Genomic DNA, 20,735 nt, shown 5'->3' with positions numbered 1-20,735 from the left:
CAGAAATCGCTCCTGGCAGGCTCAGGGGACCACATGAGATGTCAGGATTCGAACCACCATCCTTCTGCATGCAAGGCAAGTGCCCTACCTCCATGCTATCTCTCTGGCCCTCTATTTAAAGTTTTTATTTAATTTTGTTTGTTTGGATTTGGGTCACACCTTGTGGTACTTAGGAGTTACTCCTGGCTCTGTGTTCAGGAATCACTCCTAGTGGTGATGGGAGGACCATATGGCATGCTGGGTCAGTCGTATACAGTCATATTGCTCTGGCCCCCATTTATTTTTATTATTTATTTATTTATTTTTGGTTTTTGGGCCACACCCGGCAGTGCTCAGGGGTTACTCCTGGCTATCTGCTCAGAAATAGCTCCTGACAAGCAGGTGGGGGGGGGGGCGCATATGGGATTTGAACCAACCACCTTAGGCCCTGGATCGGCTGCTTGCAAGGCAAACACCGCTGTGCTATCTCTCCAGCCCCTATTATGTATTTATTTACTTAATTGTTTTTTTTGTTTTTGGGTCACATCCAGCAACACTCAGGGGTCACTCCTGACTCTATGCTCAGAAATCGCTCCTGGCAGGTTCGGGGGACCATATGGAATGCCGGGATTCGAACCACTATCCTTCTGCATGCCAGGCAAACACCCTACCTCTATGCCATCTCTCTGGCCCCTATTTTATTTTACTTTTGGTTTTTGGGTTACTCCTGGCAGTGCTCAGGGGTTACTCCTGGCTCTGCACTCAGAAAATGCTCCTGGCAGGCACGGGGGAGGGACCTATGGGGTGCTGGTATTCGAGCCACTGCCTGTGCTGGAACAGCTGCATGCAAGGCAAATGCTCTACCACTGTGCTATCTCTCCAGCCCCGCCCCCATTTATTTTTGAGTTTGGGGCCACACCTGGTGAGGCTCAGGGGTTACTCCTGGCTCAGCACTTAGGAATCTATTGGGTACCAGAAATTAAACTAGGTTGGCTGCATGTAAGAGAAATATCTTAGCCACTGTACTATCACTCTGGCTTCTATCATTCCATTTCAGAGATAGGTAAATCAAGTCCGGTGAGGTTAAGTCATGTAAATAATATGTCCCAGGTCCCGCAGCCATAGTTGTGAGAGCTAGGATTCAGTGGTCTTTTGGAGGTGGCCCATGCCTGGGTCTGCTCTCACCGCACACAGGCGTGCAGTGAAGAGACTGGAAGAGGCCTCACAGGGAGGCCACCCAGCCCCCTCCATCCGGCGCCCAGCAGGGTTCAAAGGAGGGCTTGGGAGGTTAAGGGGGACTCCTGCCCCCACAAGCCTCCCTCATCCTGGCCAGATGCCTTTGGGGCTTGCAGACAAGGGCTAGAGAATGGGGCAGCCATAAACAGTGTCGGCGGCCCAGGCTGTAAAACCAGCCGGGCAGAGGCTGGAATGTGGGGGGATCCAGGAAGGATTTTCCGGCTGGGTCTGGCCTGATAGCATCTTTGGGGCCCTGGGGTCAAAGGGGAGCCTCCCTCCTGCCCTCTCTGTCCATGCTCCTGTTCTTTCTCCTGCCCTGCCCTGCCTCGGTTTCTACATCTCTGAGCTGTGGCCATGTGTCTCTGGCTCTAGGGGCCCTTGGCGAGGGATTCTGTAGCCCCACAGGAGTATGTGGTCTGAGTCCACATGAGCCTCTGAGACCTCCAAGTGGAGACTTTGCCTCTCTCCCCTCACCCGTAAAATGGGGATAATGTTGGTGACTGTCTCAGAGGTTAGGTGAGGTGACATTTGTAAAGGCACTTAGAATAGAGTCTGCTACATATTATGGGCCTGAAAATTGCCTCTTAAAATAAAGATTATCTGCCTTGTGTCTGTTTATCCTTGCCTCACCGATGCAGAAAGATCTGTGTTAGCTGTTGACTTTCTCTGCATTTCTTCTCAGAACCTTTACCGGGATCCTGGGAGGGAAGTAGCCAAGGGGGAGATCTAAGGACAGGGGACCCACCTCCTGCAGTATGGCTGGAGGGTTGCGGTGGGGGTGCAGGGCAGTGGGGCGCAGCGGGCAGGCTGCATTACAGACTCTGACCAGCAGGGTGCAGCAGATGTCTGAACTGTGATCCGCGAAAGTAAGGTTCCTGTCTCACCAGGCTCCTCTGAGAGAAGGATCTGTAAAAGAATCCAGTGGTTTAGGGTAAGACCAAATGCCTACTTTCTGGCTCTGTGCTTGTGTGTATGTGTGTGTGTGTGTGTGTGTGTGTGTGTGTGTGTGTGTGTGTGTGTGTGTGTGTGTGTGTGTGTGTGAGAGAGAGAGAGAGAGACAGAGACAGAGACAGAGACAGAGAGACAAAGACAGAGAGACAGACAGAGAGATTGTCTCATGTATGGGGCTGGGGTTTGTTTTAGAACGTACCAGCGTGGACTCAGGCTGTCCCGTCGCGTTCAGAGAAGGTCTCCTCTGAAGTCCAGAGAGGGCAAGCTGATGGCTCTGATTTGCACAGCAAGTGGGTGACCAAGGCTTCAGTTGCTCTTAGTAAAGTTCGCTGCAGTGTGATTCGCTCAGATCTTCCTTTCCTAACGAGCACCTGTTCAATCAATCCCTTATTTAGCTGCCTCCTGCAGGTCTCAGTCTTCTCCTTCCTCAACATCCGCTACCCAGCATCTTCCTCTGGCCCAGTTGGACGAAGATTCACCATCTCTTTTTTGTGGGGGAATTTTGGTTCACATCTGGCGGTGCCCCAAAACCACTCCCGGCAAATGCTTATGGGGCACTTTAGATTGAACCTAAATTGGCTACATGCAAAACAAGTGCCTCACCCATTGTACTATTTCTCCAGCCCCAGATTTACCATCTTTTCTTGAATCTCGGTCTCTAGGTTTTGTCGTGCTCAGAGTAACAAGTGTGAAGTGGCCTGTGCCACTCACATGAGATCATTTAGTTCCTTAATCCCCCCCCCCCCCTGCAAGGGAGGCTCTCCCTCTATGTAGGTGAGGAAAGGGAGAAAGGGAAATGTCAAGGGTTGGGGCCGGAGAGATAGCATGGAGGTAAGGCATTTGTCTTGCATGCAGAAGGTCTGTGGTTCGAATCCTGGTATCCCAGATCATCCCTGAGCCTGCCAGGAGCAATTTCTGAGCATAGAGCCAGGAGTAACCCCTGAGCACCGTTGGGTATGACCTAACTCCCCCCCCCCCAAAAAAAAAAGAAATGTTGAGAACCACCTCCCAGATCAGACAGCAGGCTGGTGACAAGGCCATTTCAGGGACAATTCAGTACCATGCACATTGGTGGCACTTGAGCTGCTGAACCCGGGCTCACTGCTAAGCCAATGCTCACTCCATACTAGCGTTGTGCAGGCCTTCCCTGTCCTTGCCAGGCTCCTGGCACAGTGCAGAGTGAGAGCGGAAGGTCAGTGAGTCAGTGAAGGAGCCGGGCCTGTGTCCGAGCTTTGTGAAATCATGAACACTTAGCCATCTGCCAGTGAGGGCTGGTCGCATGCCCGCACTGGGGAGCTTGTTAAAATGCAGGTTCTGAGCCAGCAGGGCTGGGGCAGGGCTGGGCGGCTATCAGCCCCTTCCAGAGTCATGCTTTCAAGACTCGGCCTATCTCTCTACTGCCACAGAGCCTTCCTCTGGCCTCATCTTCCCAATGTAAAAAGGGATCCTGAGGGCTGGGAGAAAGATTTATGAACCAAGGCAGAGATTTTCCATGCAGCGTGTCTAGGTTCCATTCCTGGCACCACCTCATCCTCTGAGTGCGGCTGGTTATGGCTCCCCAAAATGGGCAAGAAATAATGCAGGGATTAAGGTATCTGCCTTGCGTGCAGCTCACCCCAGTTTGATCTCTGGCATTCCATATGGTTCCCCAAGCCCTTTCAGAAATGATCCCCGAACACCCCTGAATGTGTCCTAATTACTCTAATCTATCCCCTCAAAAAAAAAAAAAAAGAGGATTGTTCAGGTTCTCTCCACCCCTTTATTCCTTCTCTGAAATTGGCATCAGGGCCCTCAAATGAAGAGGAGGAGGGATCTTATACACCTCATGGAGTGCCGCCTACTTGTTTTTTCTTTTTCTTTTTTTTTTGGTGGGGAAGGGAATGTGTGTGTGGTGATGCTCAGGGCTTACTCCTGGCTCTGCACTCTAAAATCATTCTTGGAGAGCTCAAGGGAACATACAGGGTGCTGGAGATTGCACCCAGGCTCTGATTGTTATTTTGCTTCATTATTTTTTTAGGTTTTTATTTTTTTTGTGTGCCATACCTGGCGGTGTTCAGAAGTTATGACTGGCTTTGTGCTCAGGAATTATTCCAAGCAGTGAGGTTCCAGGGATTAAATTTGGGCTGGCTGCATGCCAGGCACTGTGTTATGTCCTTTTGCCTTTTTTTGGGGGGGGGGTTGGGCCACACCTGGCAGCACTCAGGGGTTACTGCTGGCTCTGCACTTAGAAATTGCTCTTGGGGGGGCCAGCAAGGTGGCGCTAGAGGTAAGGTGTCTGCCTTGCAAGCGCTAGCCAAGGAAAGATGGCGACCGTGGTTCAATCCCCCAGGGTCCCATATGGTCCCCCCAAGCCAGGGGCAATTTCTGAGTGCTTAGCCAGGAGTAACCCCTGAGCATCAAATGGGTGTGGCTTGAAAAACAAAACAAAAAAATTGCTCTTGGGGCCGGAGAGGTAGCATGGAGGTAGGGTGTTTGCCTTGCATGCAGGACTATGGTTCGAATCCCAGCATCCCATATGGTCCCCCGAGCCTGCCAGGAGTGATCCTTCTTCCTTCCTTCCTTCCTTCCTTCCTTCCTTCCTTCCTTCCTTCCTTCCTTCCTTCCTTCCTTCCTTCCTTCCTTCCTTCCTTCCTTCCTTCCTTCCTTCCTTCCTTTTTTCCTTCCTTCCTTTTTTCCTTCCTTCCTTCCTCCCTCTCTCCCTCCCTCTCCCTCCCTCCTTCCCTTCCCTTCTTCCTTTCTTCCTCCCTCCCTCCCTCCCTCTCTCCCTCCCTCCCTCCCTTCTTTCTTTCTTTCTTTCTTTCTTTCTTTCTTTCTTTCTTTCTTTCTTTCTTTCTTTCTTTTTTTTTTTTTTTTTTTTTTTTTTGGTTTTTGGGCCACACCCGGCATTGCTCAGGGGTTACTCCTGGCTGTCTGCTCAGAAATAGCTCCTGGCAGGCACGGGGGACCATATGGGACACCGGGATTCGAACCAACCATCTTTGGTCCTGGATCGGCTGCTTGCAAGGCAAACGCCGCTGTGCTATCTCTCCGGGCCCTTTCTTTCTTTCTTTCTTTCTTTCTTTCTTTCTTTCTTTCTTTCTTTCTTTCTTTCTTTCTTTCTTTCTTTCTTTCTTTCTTTCTTTCTTTCTTTCTTTCTTTCTTTCTTTCTTTTGCTTTTGGGTCACACCCGGCAGTGCTCAGGGGTTACTCCTGGCTCTATGCTCAGAATCACTCCTGGCAGTCTCGGGGGACCATATGGGATGCTGGGATTTGAACACTGTACTTCTGCATGCAAGGCAAATGCTTTACCTCGATGCTATCTTTCTGGCCCTGCCAGGAGTGATTTCTGAGCATAGAGCCAGGTGTGACCCAAAACAAAAACAAAAACAAATTGCTTCTGAGGTAGGCTTGGGGACCATATGGGATGCCCAGATCAAACCCAAGTCGGTCCTGGGTAGACTATGTGCAAGGCAAATGCCCTACCCACTGTGATATTGCTCTGGCCCCTCTTTTGCCTTTTCTGAGGGAGTCAGACTAGGTAATTTCTAGCTTGGTACTTGGGAGTCATTTGTGGGGGTTGTGACCAGGCCTCCTGTTTGCAAAGCCTGCACTCTAGTCCTTTGTGCCAACTCTTCAGCACTAACTCCCTGTATATTTATGTATGAAAGTCACATCTGGGGTGCTCAGGGCCTACTCCAGGTTCTGTGCTCAGAAATTGATTTTGGTAGTGGCCATGGGACCTTGTGGTACTGGGAATTGAATCTGAGCCTCCAGCAGGCTAAGCAGGTACTCCAGCCTATTGAATTACTACTCCAGTTCCCAATATCCTATTTTTATTTATTTATTTTTGGGGACCACAATCAGCAGTGTTCAGGCTTACTCATGGTTTTGCTTAGGAAAACTATATAGGGTTGAACCTGGGTTGACTGTGTGCAAGGTACATACATCTTTACCTATTATTCTATCTCTCAGCTACTTTTTTCTTTTTTTACCATACCCAGCAAAAATCAGGGGTTATTTCTGACTCCGCACTCAGGAATCATTCCTATTAATGCACAGGGGACCCTATGGGATGTGGGGATCAAACCCAGGTCAGCTGTGAGCAAGGCAAATGTCCTATTTGCTGTACTGTTGCTCAAATTCTCACCCCATTTTTATTTTATTTTATTTTATTTATTTATTTTTGTTTTTTTTTTTGGGGGGGCCACACCCAGAGACATTCAGAGGTTACTCCTGGCTATGCACTCAAAAATTGCTTCTGGCTTGGGGGACCATATGGGATACCAGGAGGTCGAACCACGGTCCGTCCTAGGCTAGCACTGGCAAGGCAGACACCTTACCGCTCTGTACCACCTCTCCGGCCCCTCACCCTGTTTTTGTTTTTGTTTTTGTTTTTGGGCCACACCCGGTAACGCTCAGAAGTTGCTCCTGGCTTGGGGGACCATATGGGACACCGGGGGATCGAACCGCGGTCCGTCGAAGGCTAGCGAAGGCAAAGCAGGCACCTTACCTCTAGTGCCACCGCCCGGCCCCTCACCCTGTTTTTAAGGGTGAGGAAAACTAAGGCCCTGGTGGGTGAGTCCTTAAATATACACAGTCTGACCTAGAGGGGCCTGAAGCACAGAGTGTAAAGTTCTTACTTTACAGGTGACCAACTAGGTTCAATCCCTGACATCCCATATGGTCCCCAGAGCACTGCGAGGACTTGTTTCTGAGCTCAGAGTCAAAAGCAACCCCTGAGCGTGATCGGGTGTGGCCCAAAAGAAAAAAGCATGAGCTGAAAAGATGGGGTACCACATGTTTCTCATGAGCCCCACCAGGAGTGATTCCTGAAAACAGAGCCAGGATTAAGCCCTGAACAGCACTGAGTGTGTACCCCTAAATCCAAATCAAATAAATAAATACACAAAGCATGCTCTGGGCTGACTCAGGATGAGACCCTATCTTCCTGAGTCTCTGGAGCACGTGTTTTCTGAAAGCAGTTGGAACTGGGGGGTGGCTCTGAGGGCAGAAATAGAACCCAAAACAGGACTAAGCTCCATCACAGCCTCAGGTCGCTCCTGGATCCTCCTGGCTGCATCTTTTTGGCTGCATCTCCCTCTGATGCTGGGCCTACAGTCCTGTCATAAACTCAGCCAGTCTCTTGAACCCCTTTAGGGCACCTTCAAGGTGAACCCTCTCAAATCAGTAGCCTTTTTGGGACAACCCAGAGCAGGAAGATAGGACCCTTAGGAGCCATGCTAGAGGGGCCCCAGTACCTTAGTCCTGTGTAACAGAATCCTGACCTTTGGGGGTGTCTGCAGTCCTTTCTTTTCTTCCCTGACTCTCTGTAATTGTGTTTGGGGGCACATCTGTTGAGCTGCCACTCATAGGATCTAGGTGACCAAGGAAGCTTGAGAGACTTCCTAATAATCTCGAGGAGATCCACCACCATGACCATTTCTATGGAATTATGGGAACACCCCTGCCCTTGAGGCCGGATGCTGATTCATTTTATAGATGTCCATGATCCCCTCCAAGGAAGGGGGGAGGCCCCAAACCCAGGAATTGAGACAATCTAGGAAGTCTTCTATAGAAGATAGTATAGTGGGTAGGATGCTTGTCTGACATTTGAACCCGACACGGGTTCAATTCCCACTACCTCTGTGGTCCCTAAACCCATAGTACCATATGTACCCTGCAAGGCCCATAGTTTTGGCCCAGGTGTTGCCCTGCTACCTAGCAGCTCTCAGTGCCCCCCATCTCTGCTGGTTTCTCTCCTGCTCAGGGTGAAAACACTTCTCCTTTCTCTCCCCTTCCCCTTTTTCTCCCAGCTTGGTGCTTGATCCCCTAAGCTCAGAGATTGTGATAGGAACCTTTCTGGAGCATCTTCCCTGCGATCAGCCATAGTCCTCCCCTAGAGTCTGTAGATGGGGAGCAGACACTTCCTTTCTGAGGTTGCTTATCCTGTCTGACTCCCTAACACCTGCTGCTCCTCCCTCTAAGCCTTACCAGGTCTTGCGGTGGTATAAGGTGGTTTCCCCAGAGCTGTTGAGGTGGGTCCCAGGGTCCAATCCTGGTAATATTTGGCCTGGCAAAATGGTGTTCTTGGCTGTGCATAGGGGCCACCAGGCACACACACAATTGTGGTGGGGCATGCATGTGGGGAACAATCTTAGGACCTCATACAGGCCTGTACTCCAATCCTCAATCCTCAGAGCTGTGTTTCTGGCCTGTTTGTCATCATTTTTTTTAATTTTGGGCCACACCCATTTGATGCTCAGGGATTACTCCTGGCTAAGTGCTCAGAAATTGCTCCTGGTTGGGGCCAGAGAGATAGCATGGAGGATAAGGAGTTTGCCTTTCATGCAGAAGGTCATCGGTTCGAATCCCAGTGTCCCATATGGTCCCCCGAGCCTGCCAGTAGCGATTTCTGAGCACAGAGCCAGGCATAACCCCTGAGCAATGCCGGGTGTGACCAAAAACCAAAACCAAAAAAAAAACAAAAACAAAAACAAAAAAAAGAAATTGCCCCTGGCATGGGGGGACCATATGGGATGCCGGGAGATAGAACCACGGTCCTTCCTTGGCTAGCACTTGCAAGGCAGACACCTTATCTCTAATGCCACCTCTCCGGCCACCTCTTCGGCCCCAGGAATCATTTCTGGCAGTGCTCAAGGTTTTATGTGGGATGCCGGGATTGAGTTAGGGTTGGCTGCATGCAAAGCAAATGCCCTGCTGTGCTATCGCTCTGGCTCTCTCTTTGTATGTATGTATGTATGTATGTATGTATATATATATATATATATATATATATATATATATATATATATATATATATATATATATATATATTGGTTCACACCTGGCAGCACTCAGGGGTTACTCCTGGCTCTGTGCTCAGAAATCACTCCTGGCAGGCTCAGGGGACCATTGGGGAGCCAGGATTCGAACCACCGACCTTCTGCATGCAATGCAAATGCTTTACCTTCAAGCTATCTCTCTGGTCCCTCTTTTTTAATTTATTTAGTTTTTTTGAGAAGGAAGGACACACCCAGCCATGCTTAGGGCTTACTCCTGGCTCTTTACTAAAGCATCACTCCTGGTGTGATGGCTTGGGGAGCCATCTGGGGTGCCAAGGAGTGAACTCAGGTCAGCCACATGCAAGGCAGATGCTTTCCTCTGTGTACTCTCTCTCCAGACCCTAGCTTTTGTCACTAGCTTTTGTCCTTTTTTCCCTTTGGGTTTCTGAGTTATTTGATTAATAACAGACCCAAAGCTAGCGTGGCTTAGAGGAGGATTCCTGCCTGTTGTGTAGGAGGCCCTGGGTTTGAGCCCAGCATTATCATCACGTTAAAAAACACCAATAAAGTTCCTATAATTCCCAGCATGAGGGGCGGAAGTGAGCCCAAAGAGCCCAAGAGAGCCTAGTTGAGAAGGGGGTGTGGTGGGGGTGTGGTGGGTGTCTAGAGTACAGGCCTCTTCCTTCTAGTCTCTTCCCTTCACACTCCCACCCAGTCCCTATTGGGGAAGGGGTTACTGTGGAAGTCCCCTGCCCTCTTCAAAATGCTGCTGGCGGGATCTGCACTCTGCGGGGACCCACCGGTATTACCAGGTCCTGCATTCTCACCTTCCACTTCCACTCTCTTCTGCCCCAGGATGGGATGTCTGGGACCCTTGGAGATGCATCGTCTCTAAGGGAGATCCTCACTTGTCCCAGGAAGCCATGTCTGAGTGTGTTTGCCTAGGGATGTGTGCAAGCTCACAAGGCTGGTCCCACCTCTGGGGTCTCTGGGGGTCAGAGCAGGAGCGAGAAAGGTCTGGCTGTCCCGAGCTCCAGGCCCCGGGTGGGCCTGTCCAGCATTGCCCCCCATCTCAACCATCTCGGTTGCCTGCTGTGCCTCCACGTGGCCACAAGGGGGCCCCGCGACCAGGTTTTCTTCACCCACGCTAGGCCATTCCCGGCAGCCGCGGCCCAGCTCTTTTCTGGAAGCGCTGGCTGGGCTCCTGCCACTGCACCCCCATCCGCAGGCGCTCTGCGGGTCCTTTGCAGCCTTTGCGGGTCCGAGTCCCTCAAAGTCCCACTCTCCTCTGTTAGGAAGGCCAGGTAGCTCTCAACTGCGTTTTTAATTGTCTTTAGAGGGAAGAGATGGGGCTCCTGTCCCTCGCCCACCTCCCCATGCATTCCCCTCCTTCTCCCTTCCTCCCCTCTCCCTTTTTAGACACCCCTCTCTCCCCCATGCAGGCTCTCCCCCGCACCCCTCCATCCCTGGCCCAAGCTCACCGTCCCAAGTCCCAGCTGAGCCCCAGCAGCAGCAGCAGGGAAGATCTAAGCTAGACTCCAGGAGGAACTTACAGGCAGAGGTAGGCCATGCCCCTCAGGTCTGTGGAGCTGGAGATGCCCGGTGGGTGCCCAGCCCCCCAACCCTGCCTCCATCCCTAGCACTGTTGGGACTCTAAAGGATCAGGTTCAGCTCAGCGGCTTCCACCCTGCAGCTCTGGGCCCCCAGATTTTGGATGTTGCCTGACCCCTGGGATTTGAGATGGAGATGAGATGGGGGGGGGGACTTTCCCATTTGGGGGACATTCGGCCATGCTGGGGACTACTCCTGGCTCTGTGCTCAGAGGTTGTTACTAGTGGTTTTTGAGGAAACTTGTGGTACCAGGCTGGAACCCTGAGCCCAAAAGGGGCCTTGATCACCCCTGTGATTGGTGGGCCAGGAGAGGGAGGAGAGGGCAGGTAGTTTTCTGCTGCCTCCAATGGGAAGGTGAAGGGGTGGGGGTGGGGTAAGAGAGTCCTGCTAGGCAGAATGAGTCACTGCAGAAGGTCCTTGGGGAGGGAGGTGAGAGGAGTCCACATTCCTGTAGGGAGTGGGGAGCTACACGATCCTAGTGTCCTTCACGGCAGAGACATAAGAAGCACCATCAAGACCTGTCACCAGGCACTTCGAGGGTCCCAGCTTTGGGAGCAAAGCCCAGTAGGTTTAGTCAGGCCCTTCCTCACCGGGCAGATGTACCTCAGCCCTGTATCTGTCGTCCAGGGAGAGTGAGTTGGGGAAATGGTGGGTCTGAAGCTTCGGTTCCCTGCACCTGTGTTCTGGGAAGATGTGCCCATTTCAGGCAGGAATATAGGGGCAGGAATGAAACTAAGGGCCAAGACCTGGTCTCTGCCTAGTAGGGTGAGGATCAGAAGTTCTAGTCGATCCTTCCTCCTGCTTCCTCTCTGCCTCCTCTCCCTTCGGCCCCTCCCTCCACCTCCTCCGTTGACTCATTGACTCTTCCTTCTCCCCTTCAGTGTGCTTGCTTTGTTCTTCCGTTCATTCAGCATTAAGTAAAGCTAAGAGATTTTTTGGTTTAATTTTGGGGCCACATCCAGTGATGCTCAGGGCTTACTCTTGGCTCTGTGCTCACTTCTGGCAGGGTTTGAGGGACCATATAGGGTGGAGGGGGTTGAAACTAGATTTGCTGCATGCAAGGCAAGCGTCATTCTGACCCAAGGAAATAGATTATTTATTTATTTATTTTTGGTTTTTGGGCCAAATCTGGTGACACTTGGGTTACTCCTGGCTATGCACTCAGAAATTGCTCCTGGCTTAGGGGACCATATGGGACACTGAGGAATCGAACTGCGCTCTGTCCTAGGTTAGTGCATGCAAGGCAAATGCCCTACTGCTTGTGCCACCACTCCAGCCCCTTATTTATTTATTTATATTTATGTTTGGTTTTTGGGCCATACCTGGCGGCACTCAGGGGTTACTCCTGGCTATCTGCTCAGAAATAGCTCCTGGCAGGCACAGGGAACCATATGGGATGCTGGGATTCGAACCAACCACCTTAGGTCCTGGATCGGCTGCTTGCAAGGCAAACGCCGCTGTGCTATCTCTCTGGCCCTGTATTTATTTATTTTCAATAATATTTTATTTTTCACAATTACAAACATGTTTGCAGTTGGGCCTCAGTCATAAAAAAGAACAGACCTCCATCCCCCCACCCCCCATCTCCTGAGTGGAAGCAGTGGCACAAGTATAGGGTGTTTGCCTTGCACCGATAATCTAGGACAAACCTTGGTTTGATCCTCCAGTGTCCCATATGGTCCCCCCAAGCCAGGAGTGATTTCTGAATGCATAGCCAGGAGTAACCCCTCAGCAGCACCGGATGTGGTTCAAAAACAAAAAACAAACAAACAAAAAAAACTGCTCCCCACCCCCCCCCAAATAACCCCCTTCACCTGTGCAAATTCCCACAAACAGTCCCTCCCAACTCCTTCCTCCCCCACTTCTGCCTGTATTTAAGACAGGTATTTTACTTCTCTCATGCATTACCATTGTTATGACAGTTTTTAGTGTAATTACTTCTTTAACTGCACTCACCACCCTTTGTGGTAAGGAAAATAGATAAGGAAATAGATTATTTTAAAATAAAATAAACAAAAGGGAGGTTGCTGGAGAAAAAGTACAGAGTTAAGGCGTTTGCCTTGCATATATCTGACCAGGGTTTGTGTTGATCTCTATTCTGCATAAATGCACACCCCCCAGAAACTCTAAGAGTGATCCCTGAATGCACAGTCAGGAGTAAGCCTCAAGCACTGCCAGCTGTGACCCATAAATCCAGAACTTTAAATTAAAAGCAAAGAAAAGCCCAGGAAATGCACACAGTATACCCTAGGATCATGTCTCATGTCTTGAGACTTTATCATGTTCTGAGCAGAGGGGTTGCTATAGGTTGCTACAGAAGTGTGTGGGGCATCATTTGGTTCTGGGGCTCAAACTCAGACCTCCCACCTCCAATGCCTGCACTCAGCCCTTCAAACCAGTTCCCTAGCCCCTTGGTTTATCTGCTAGGCCTCCCCAATCAGTTGCAGCTTCAGTTCCCAGACTCAGGATGGGGAGGGAAATGGTTTCACATAACAGTAACATAACTTTGTCTGCTCTGGGAAGAGTAGAACCAGGCAAGATGCCCCCTGTCCTGGAAAGAGGGGACGGGGAATCTGGGACAGCTGTTCGGATATGTCACCATGACATGGGTACACAGAACAGGCTTCCCCAGAGTGGGGAGAATGAGCTGGGGTCTTCCTGGTTCAAAAGTGGAGGGTAGGGGGAACAGTCCTATCAAGGGCTCATTGCTAAGGAAGAGCTGGGGCTTGCTGAGTGGTAAGTGCAGGAATTTGTGTGAGGCTCAGAGGTAGGGGGCTGGCTGGACACAGCTTCCAACCTCAAGCCAAGTAACCCAAGGGGGCAGTTTTTAGGGGCCAGAGCTGAGGATATCTCCCTGCCCAGTGGAAGATCATAACTGTCCAGGGTACATGGAACAGAGGGTCCAGCACCCCTTTCTCCCTGGGAGAATAGTACCCTGGGAAAAGGCTTTACTCAGTCAGTGTCTCCTCCATTGCTGCATCTGACAAGTGGGGGCTGTTAGGTCTTATCTATCTGCAGACAGGTTAGCACTTCTGTGGTTTCTGCAGGTGTCCCAGAGCCAGGGGGGACAGTAAAATTATCACCAGCTAGCTCCCAGAGTGCTGGCAATACCTGTCCAGAAGGACAGCTAAGTTTGAGCTGGACAAGGGTAGGTGAGGCTGAGAAACGAGGGTCAAAGCTAGAGATGACACATGGAAGCCCTGCTTCTGTGCAGAGGTGGATGCGCTCATATGCCTGAATATGTGCTTGTGTGTACGTGAGATGCCAGAACTGAAGGTAATCCTGAGGTAGGTGAGGTGACCCAGCTTGACAGGCTGAGGATGGACATCTGCAAGAAGGAGGCACATGAGAAAGTCGGGTTAGGGGCCACAGTGATAGTACAGTGGGCAGGGCACTTGCCTTGAACACAGCTGACGTGGGGTCTATTCCCAACATCTTATTTGGTCCCCAGAGCCTACCAGGAGTGAGCAGAGAGACTTATACCACTTACACTGTTGGGTGTGGCCTAAAATGAGGGGAGAGAAAGAAAAAGAAAGAAAGAAAGAAAGAAAGAAAGAAAGAAAGAAAGAAAGAAAGAAAGAAAGAAAGAAAGAAAGAAGGAAGGAAGGAAGGAAGGAAGGAAGGAAGGAAGGAAGGAAGGAAGGAAGGAAGGAAGGAAGGAAGGAAGGAAGGAAGGAAGGAAGGAAGGAAGGAAGGAAAGAAAGAAAATAAGAAAGTCAGGGCACCCATGGGTGATCCCCATGGGTGATCTTGCACTCTCAACTCTCAACTCTCAGGGGACAGAGGAGACTGAGAGAGGATGGATTGGAAGACTGGGGTTTGTGGGTAGACCAAGAATTAGGAGGCCGGAAATGAGATGTAAACAGGGTGTACATTAGCTACCAGCCTCACCACCCCCTAGGCCCTGAGGTTGGGGTGCAGGAAGGGCAGAGGGGTCTTTACTTTCCTGCTGGGCCTATGGTCTTGTGGCTACAGAGTAGTGGAGGACCTAAGACAGGCCTCTAAAGTTCACACACACACACACACCCCCCGTGGGCTGGGCCCAAGCCTGCCCCCCCCCAACTGGAGCCTGGCCCCCCTATGCGTCCCTGGGGGACCCTGCGGGTTCCTGTGGGAGCCTCCAGAGCCCACAGGAAGGATCTGAGTCTCCACAGAGGAGAGTGAGGGCAGAGCCCAGGATGACCTGAGCCTGAGGGAGAACCAGGATTGGGTCAGCCCAATGTGGAGCGTGGAGGGGCAGGGGCAGGCATGGAGGTTCTGAGGACAGACACTGACCCAGCAAGCAAAGGGTCCCTTAGGGACTTAGGGACAGGCCGGTGAGTCCTTCTGCTCCAGTCCCGCCAACCCGGTGCTCGGTGGCTCCCTCTCATCTGTCTGCTGGTCCCAGGCGATGGTCCCTTTGTTTGTTTGTCTCTTTGTTTGCCTGTCTGTTCCCCAGATCCCCTTCAGCCCCTTCTGCTGTCTGTCTCTTGGTCCACACCCCTCTGTTTGAAGCTGCCCCCAATCCTGCCCATCCCTCCAGGAGACATCAGCCTCCATCCTCAAGGTTTTGTCTTTCCTCCTCTTGAATTTAGGTCTCATTTTTTTCCTTTCTAACGACCCCACCCTTGGCCTCCTACTGTGTTTCTAAGACTGGAGTGTATAGGTGGGGCCTGTCCCTGGTTACTCAGGCTTCAGAACAAAGAGTTCCACTCACTTGAGAGACAGTCCAAGGGCAAAACGAGAAGAAAGGGGCTGCAGCATGAGACACCGTAGTTAGATACTCAGAAGGACTGTCCCAAAGGGGGTGTGGGAGAATAAACTGGCAGGCTCTCGGCCTCCTTAATGATCTCTTACAGAGGAGCCCATGGGGTGCGGAAGGAGATGAGCAAATGGAAGGTCCCTGGTTTGTTGCTGCGAGGTACCCAGGGACATGAGGGGTACACCTGCTCTCACCTCTTCTAGTCTCACCTGCACAGTCTCCCAGGGCTCAGGGGTATGGAGAAGATGCGCTCTCGCTTTCCCTGCCTCTACCCTACTTCTCCACCATCTTCCCAAGCTCAGGACCCCCCCATCCCCCCAATCCATGAGAGATGGCTGCTGGGGATGGAGTGATGTATGTAATGCAGATAAAATGTCAGCAATTCTAAATGGGGCAGGAGATGGGGGGTGTGGGGGAGGGCGGAGCAGGGGGGAGAGGAAGGGAAAATGAGATGTGGGTCCTCATCGGGCACGGTGGCAGGGCCAGACACCCCCACCCCCCCAGCACCGGCCAGAGGAGGGGTGGGACCAGGCTGCTGGCGACCAAATGAGATTTTGAAGAGGGAGCAGGAGGGTGGGGGGTGGAGGAGAGGAGGCAGCGGCGGCGGGCGGGGGCCGCGGGCCGGAGCTGCTGATGTATAGCGGTTTCATAACTTCCTCGTATTAAAGGCAGGTTCATGGGGAGGGCAGCGCCATTAATCATTGGACTGAATGGGCTGGGATTTGCTGAGAGGCGCGCTAGCTGTCTGCTGCGGCTGCCAGGCTCAGGGCGGGAGGGGGCAGCAGGGATGCCCCTCCCGATCTAAGGGTAAGACCCCCCCCTCCAGAAGACTGTTCTGAGTGTGGGGCAAGAGAGTGTGTGGCAGTAGGAGAAGGGGTAAGCTGGGGACCCTGGCAAAAAGGAGGAAAAGGCTGCAGAGGTTTGTGGCAGGGGCTAGGGGAAGAAGGGCAGGGGTTTGGGAATTGATGGGGGCAGTGGCTGAGGGGAGCCCCCGGGGTGGGGGGAGAAGAACTGAGGGGAGGGAGGGTTGTGCATTTGAACATGAAATTGATTGCATGTAAATATAATGCAAATGACATGCAAACGAGCACAGAGTATCTCTGGGTCCACAGCTCAGACATTCTCTTTCTTGGACTGAGAATTGGGGCCAATTTGCATCCGTTTCAGGCCCAGTGCCTTGTTTCTTTATTATTCATATTTGCAGAGGGAGACTTCAAGGTCTCATTTGTGAAGGGGGTAAAGAAACCAAGGTGAGATAGGCCTTTGGGCTCCCTGGGTCAAGATGAGCCCCCTCCCTAGGAACAGTAGCGCCAGGAAAACTGACAAATGTGAGTGACAGCCAGGGAGCTTAGTGGTCGGAGTGGATGGGAGTCCTAGCAGCTGAGACTCAGCATGCGGTTGACACAGACAGACAGTCTTCCACAGTTTGGGAGACCTGATAAAAGGAGAAGAAAGGAAAGCAGATAAGAGGAGACTAGGTCAGTGTCCTTGGGGATACCCTGGGCCTGATTCTCTTTGCACAGGTGAAGAAGAAAATGATCAGCCACAGTGTGGCTGGCCTTCAGGTGATCTCAATGCAGGTAAGTGCTTAGAGTCCCCATCTCCAATTTCCCATAAGTCCAGTGTCCCCTTTAACTCACCATAAGAATGTATTTAAATGAGAAAAACAGAAAGCAAGGGGATCTGAAGAAAGCACAAGTGCTAGAGACATGCTGGGCCCTGAGTTCAATCCCTGGCACCATATGGTTTTCAAGCACCACTGGGTGTCTGGGTGTGGGATTGCTGGCCCCAATATGACAGGTGTGGCCCTTATTTGAAACATGAGCTCATGTTCAGCAGAGAGCAGACGGAGTGGTAACCTCTCAAGTCACATGGGCAAGCAAGAGAGGAAAGGCATTTTATTTTTCAAATTAAAATTGGGGAGGGGCCACATCTGGCAGTATCCAAGAGGTTACTCCTGGCTCTACATACAGGGATCACTCCTGGCAGTGCTCAGGAGACCATATAGAGTGCTAGGGATTGAACCTGATAGGCTGCATTCAAGGATTTACCTGCTAGGCTATAGCTCTGGCCCTGAGTGAAGGCATTTTAGCAATAAGTAGATAACAGCTGATGAGAAGGAAAAAACAGGCAGGTACCAGCAAAGGGAGGATCAAGAGAGTGCTTCCAAGAGGAGGTGGAATTTGAAGGACTATGTAGGTTGAATTCAGGGGACAGAGGGGAGGGGAGAGGAGTATGTCCCAGGGAACAAAAAGTCAGGAGCAGGTGAGGAAGTTGAACTTTGCAGCATGTTGAAGGGAGTGATAAGTCAAGCTGGGATGCCCAGTGGAGGGGGAGCAGGCTGGGGCTGTGAAACTGAGCCAGTGATGTTGGTGTTCTATGGAGTCAGACAGTTGAGTGTAGACAGGGTAGATCATTCTCTAGAGTAGTGAATCAAAATCTTTTCTCTCTGTGGCTCCTTCAGACCTTGTTTCCTTCCTGTCCCTCCCTCAACTCCCATCCTACTGGTTGTTCACTAATCTTGTTCCATGGCTCCCTCACTTGATTTTCACCTGTGATCTCCTCGGAATATCCCAGGGGCCCACAGAAGGCTGTAGGACCCTAGTTGAGGAAGATTGCATTGGATCATGGATGCAGTCAATAGGCATTTCTTGTCTTACAAACATCTGCCAGGGCTGCCTGGAAACCAGGGATACAAAGGGGAAAAAAAAAACTGTTTTCTCCTTTGAGAAGTTCACTCAGTAGCCATGTCCTCATAAGTTGCTCTTCACTGGGGGTAGATGAGGGTGTCGGTGTCAAGGCCTGAGGAAGAAGGAGCACTGAGAATTAGTGTTATCCTGTCACCTCTCTCCAAGAGTTGCCTAGAACAGAGACTGAAGAAGGTGGGCCTTTGGATACCAGATTTGGGGACAGTGGCAGTGGGTCAGTGCAAGACAGATGAGAGATGACAGATTCACTAGGGCTTCAGGGATTAGAGAAGACCAGGGAGAGGTTCAGAGGCAAAAAAGTGAGGTTTAGAAGCACAGGGAAGGAAGGAGCAGGCCCGGGAGACTCATCCTTGGCTGGTAGGCTGGAGGGCAGACAGGGCAGCTAGGCGGGAAGTTGGGGTATCTTCCCAGACAAGGGCTTGGTCCCTCCTCCAGACTCGATTTGACTTTCCTTCAAAATGGCTTAACTGAGTTCCCTTCAAGGAGAGGCTCCCCTCTGTCTGCCAATGGCTGTAGGACTTGGGGGTCAGTCCAGTCCTCTGTCTGTGTGGTCCCCTCAGAATAATTGCTCTGGACAACTTTCCCACCACTCAGACAGATTGTCCGGCCTCCTGGCCCCGACATCTCCCACCACTGCATCAAGCCAAATTACTCAGGCCCCCCCCCCAGCCTCGGGCACTGGTGAAATCCGATTAGTGAGGAGAGAGCTGCACTGAGCTGACAGGTCCTCCGATAATTGCTTCCCAAGTAAGAGATGCAAATCAACCCATCCAACCCATCCTTACTCTGCTCAGAGGACCCAGGCATCAGAAATCAGAGGAACCTGCATCAGAAAACATGGGAGCTGCCACGGCTTCCAGCTAAGTGGCACCGATCCATAAGGCCACTTCTGCCCTTGCAGAGATAGAGCTGATGAGGTTGACAAAGAGGATCATTGGCTCTGTATGTCTATCATAACTGATCGGGTGGCATCCTGCAAAGCCCCTTGTCCCTCCATTCCTCCCCTGTCAATCGGTCATGTTTTCCAGAAAGGTAGATGAAGGTGGAGCTACAGAAAATATAGAGGCAGAAAAGAGAGTGAGAGAGCTGATCCTCTAGGACAAATAAGTGAAATTTCAGTCTATCTCCTTATCCCCATCTTCATTTCTAGGAAAAGAGAGACCACTGACTCTCTTGTACTAGTTGGGGGTGGAGAGCCATTGAATAATGGGTCCCACAAAGTCCTGATGGGGCTGCAATACATCTTTGTTTTGTTTTGTTTTGATTTTGGGTCACACCCAAAGATATTCATGGATTAGTCCTGGCTCTGTTCTGGCTGGCAATGCTGCTGGGGATTGAACCCGAGTCAGCTGTATGCAAGACAAATGTTCTTCTATCTCTCTGGTCTCTCCATATATCTTTGTTGCTTTGTGGAGCTTGGTCAAAGCTTAAGACTTTGGGGTTGAAGAGTTAGTATAGCTGGTAGGGTATTGCCTTGCACATGGCTGAGCAGGATCTGATCCCTGGAGTCCCATATGATCCCGTGATCTCTGCCAGGAGTAATATCTGAGTGCTGAGCTAGGACCAATCCCTGAATATCACAGGATGTGACCCAACAACACCCTTCACACACACAAAAAACATAAGACTTTTTTTTTTTTTTGTGGTCACATCCAGCAGTACTCAGGGTTTACTCTTAACTTCATACTCAGGCATCATTCCTGGAAGGGATTAGGAGACCATATTCTGTCCCAGGAATTGAACCTGGGTCAGCCACAGCATCTGACCCAAACCTTAGAATTTTATTCCTGGACTGGAAAGTACAGTGTACAGTGTGGATGGATGTCACTTGCCAACTTGAGTGCAGAACCACCAGGTGTAAGTCCTGGGCACTATCAGGTATGCCAAGGAGGACATATCTTTGGGGTTAGGTGGTCCTTGCTTACCCCACACATTAGGAACTCCCTCCACTTCCCTAGATTAAGCTCTACTAGGGCCATTCATGCCTTTTTTGTTTGTTTGTTTTTTGGATCACACTCAGCAGCTCTCAGGGGTTACTCCTGGCAGTAGTTCCTGGCAGGCTCTGGGGACCATATGGGATGCCAGGATTCGAATCACCGTCCTTCCGCATGCAAGGCAAATGCCCTATCTCCATGATATCTCTCCGGTCCTCATAATGCCTTTTTTTTAAATATAGAATGCTTTATGAATTGGCCATGCTAATCTTCTGTGTATCATTCCAATTTTAGTATATGTGCTGCCGAAGCGAACACCATAATGCTTGTTTATATCCAGTTCATTCTTTCTTTGACCTCCCATTCCAGTTCTTGCTAATCTTGCTAAATAGTTTCTTTGAGATCTTCAACTTCCAACCTCAAATTTACTGTGTTTGTGGGACTCTCCAGGGAGTTGTTTTGTCTTTTCCACTGGGCTGGTGTCTGGTGTAGCCTGTGTCTAGAATGCTCTGACCAGCATCTTATTTGAGACCCTGGCACATGGTCATAGTAACAATTAAACTCGGTGGTACATCTATTCTGTGTTCTGCATGGATCGAGCACCTTAAATAATCAATAACCTTGTGGTTATCGCAAAAGAAGACAAAGGTCACATTGATGATCTCAGATACTATTGAACAGAGGCACAGAAAAGAGTTGCCTAAGGTCACGGTACAAAGTGTTAGAGCTGAGGGTCAAGTCCTAGACTTTCAAGGTCTCTGCATTGTCACTGCATCTCACAGATGCTCTGAGAGAGGATAATTGCCCAGTATAT

General features: G+C 50.7%; 1 pseudogene; it reads right to left on the bottom strand.

Moving 5' to 3' along the window:
• Window positions 1–20,139: 20,139 nt before the first annotated feature.
• On the bottom strand, window positions 20,140–20,239 carry LOC126023759 (uncharacterized; annotated as a pseudogene).
• Between the last annotated feature and the right edge of the window lie 496 nt (window positions 20,240–20,735).

This window comes from Suncus etruscus, chromosome 11, assembly GCF_024139225.1.
Source record: "Suncus etruscus isolate mSunEtr1 chromosome 11, mSunEtr1.pri.cur, whole genome shotgun sequence".
NCBI lineage: Eukaryota > Metazoa > Chordata > Mammalia > Eulipotyphla > Soricidae > Suncus > Suncus etruscus.
The sequence above is the reverse complement of the archived record's forward strand: the minus strand, read 5'-3'. Positions and strand labels throughout refer to the sequence as shown.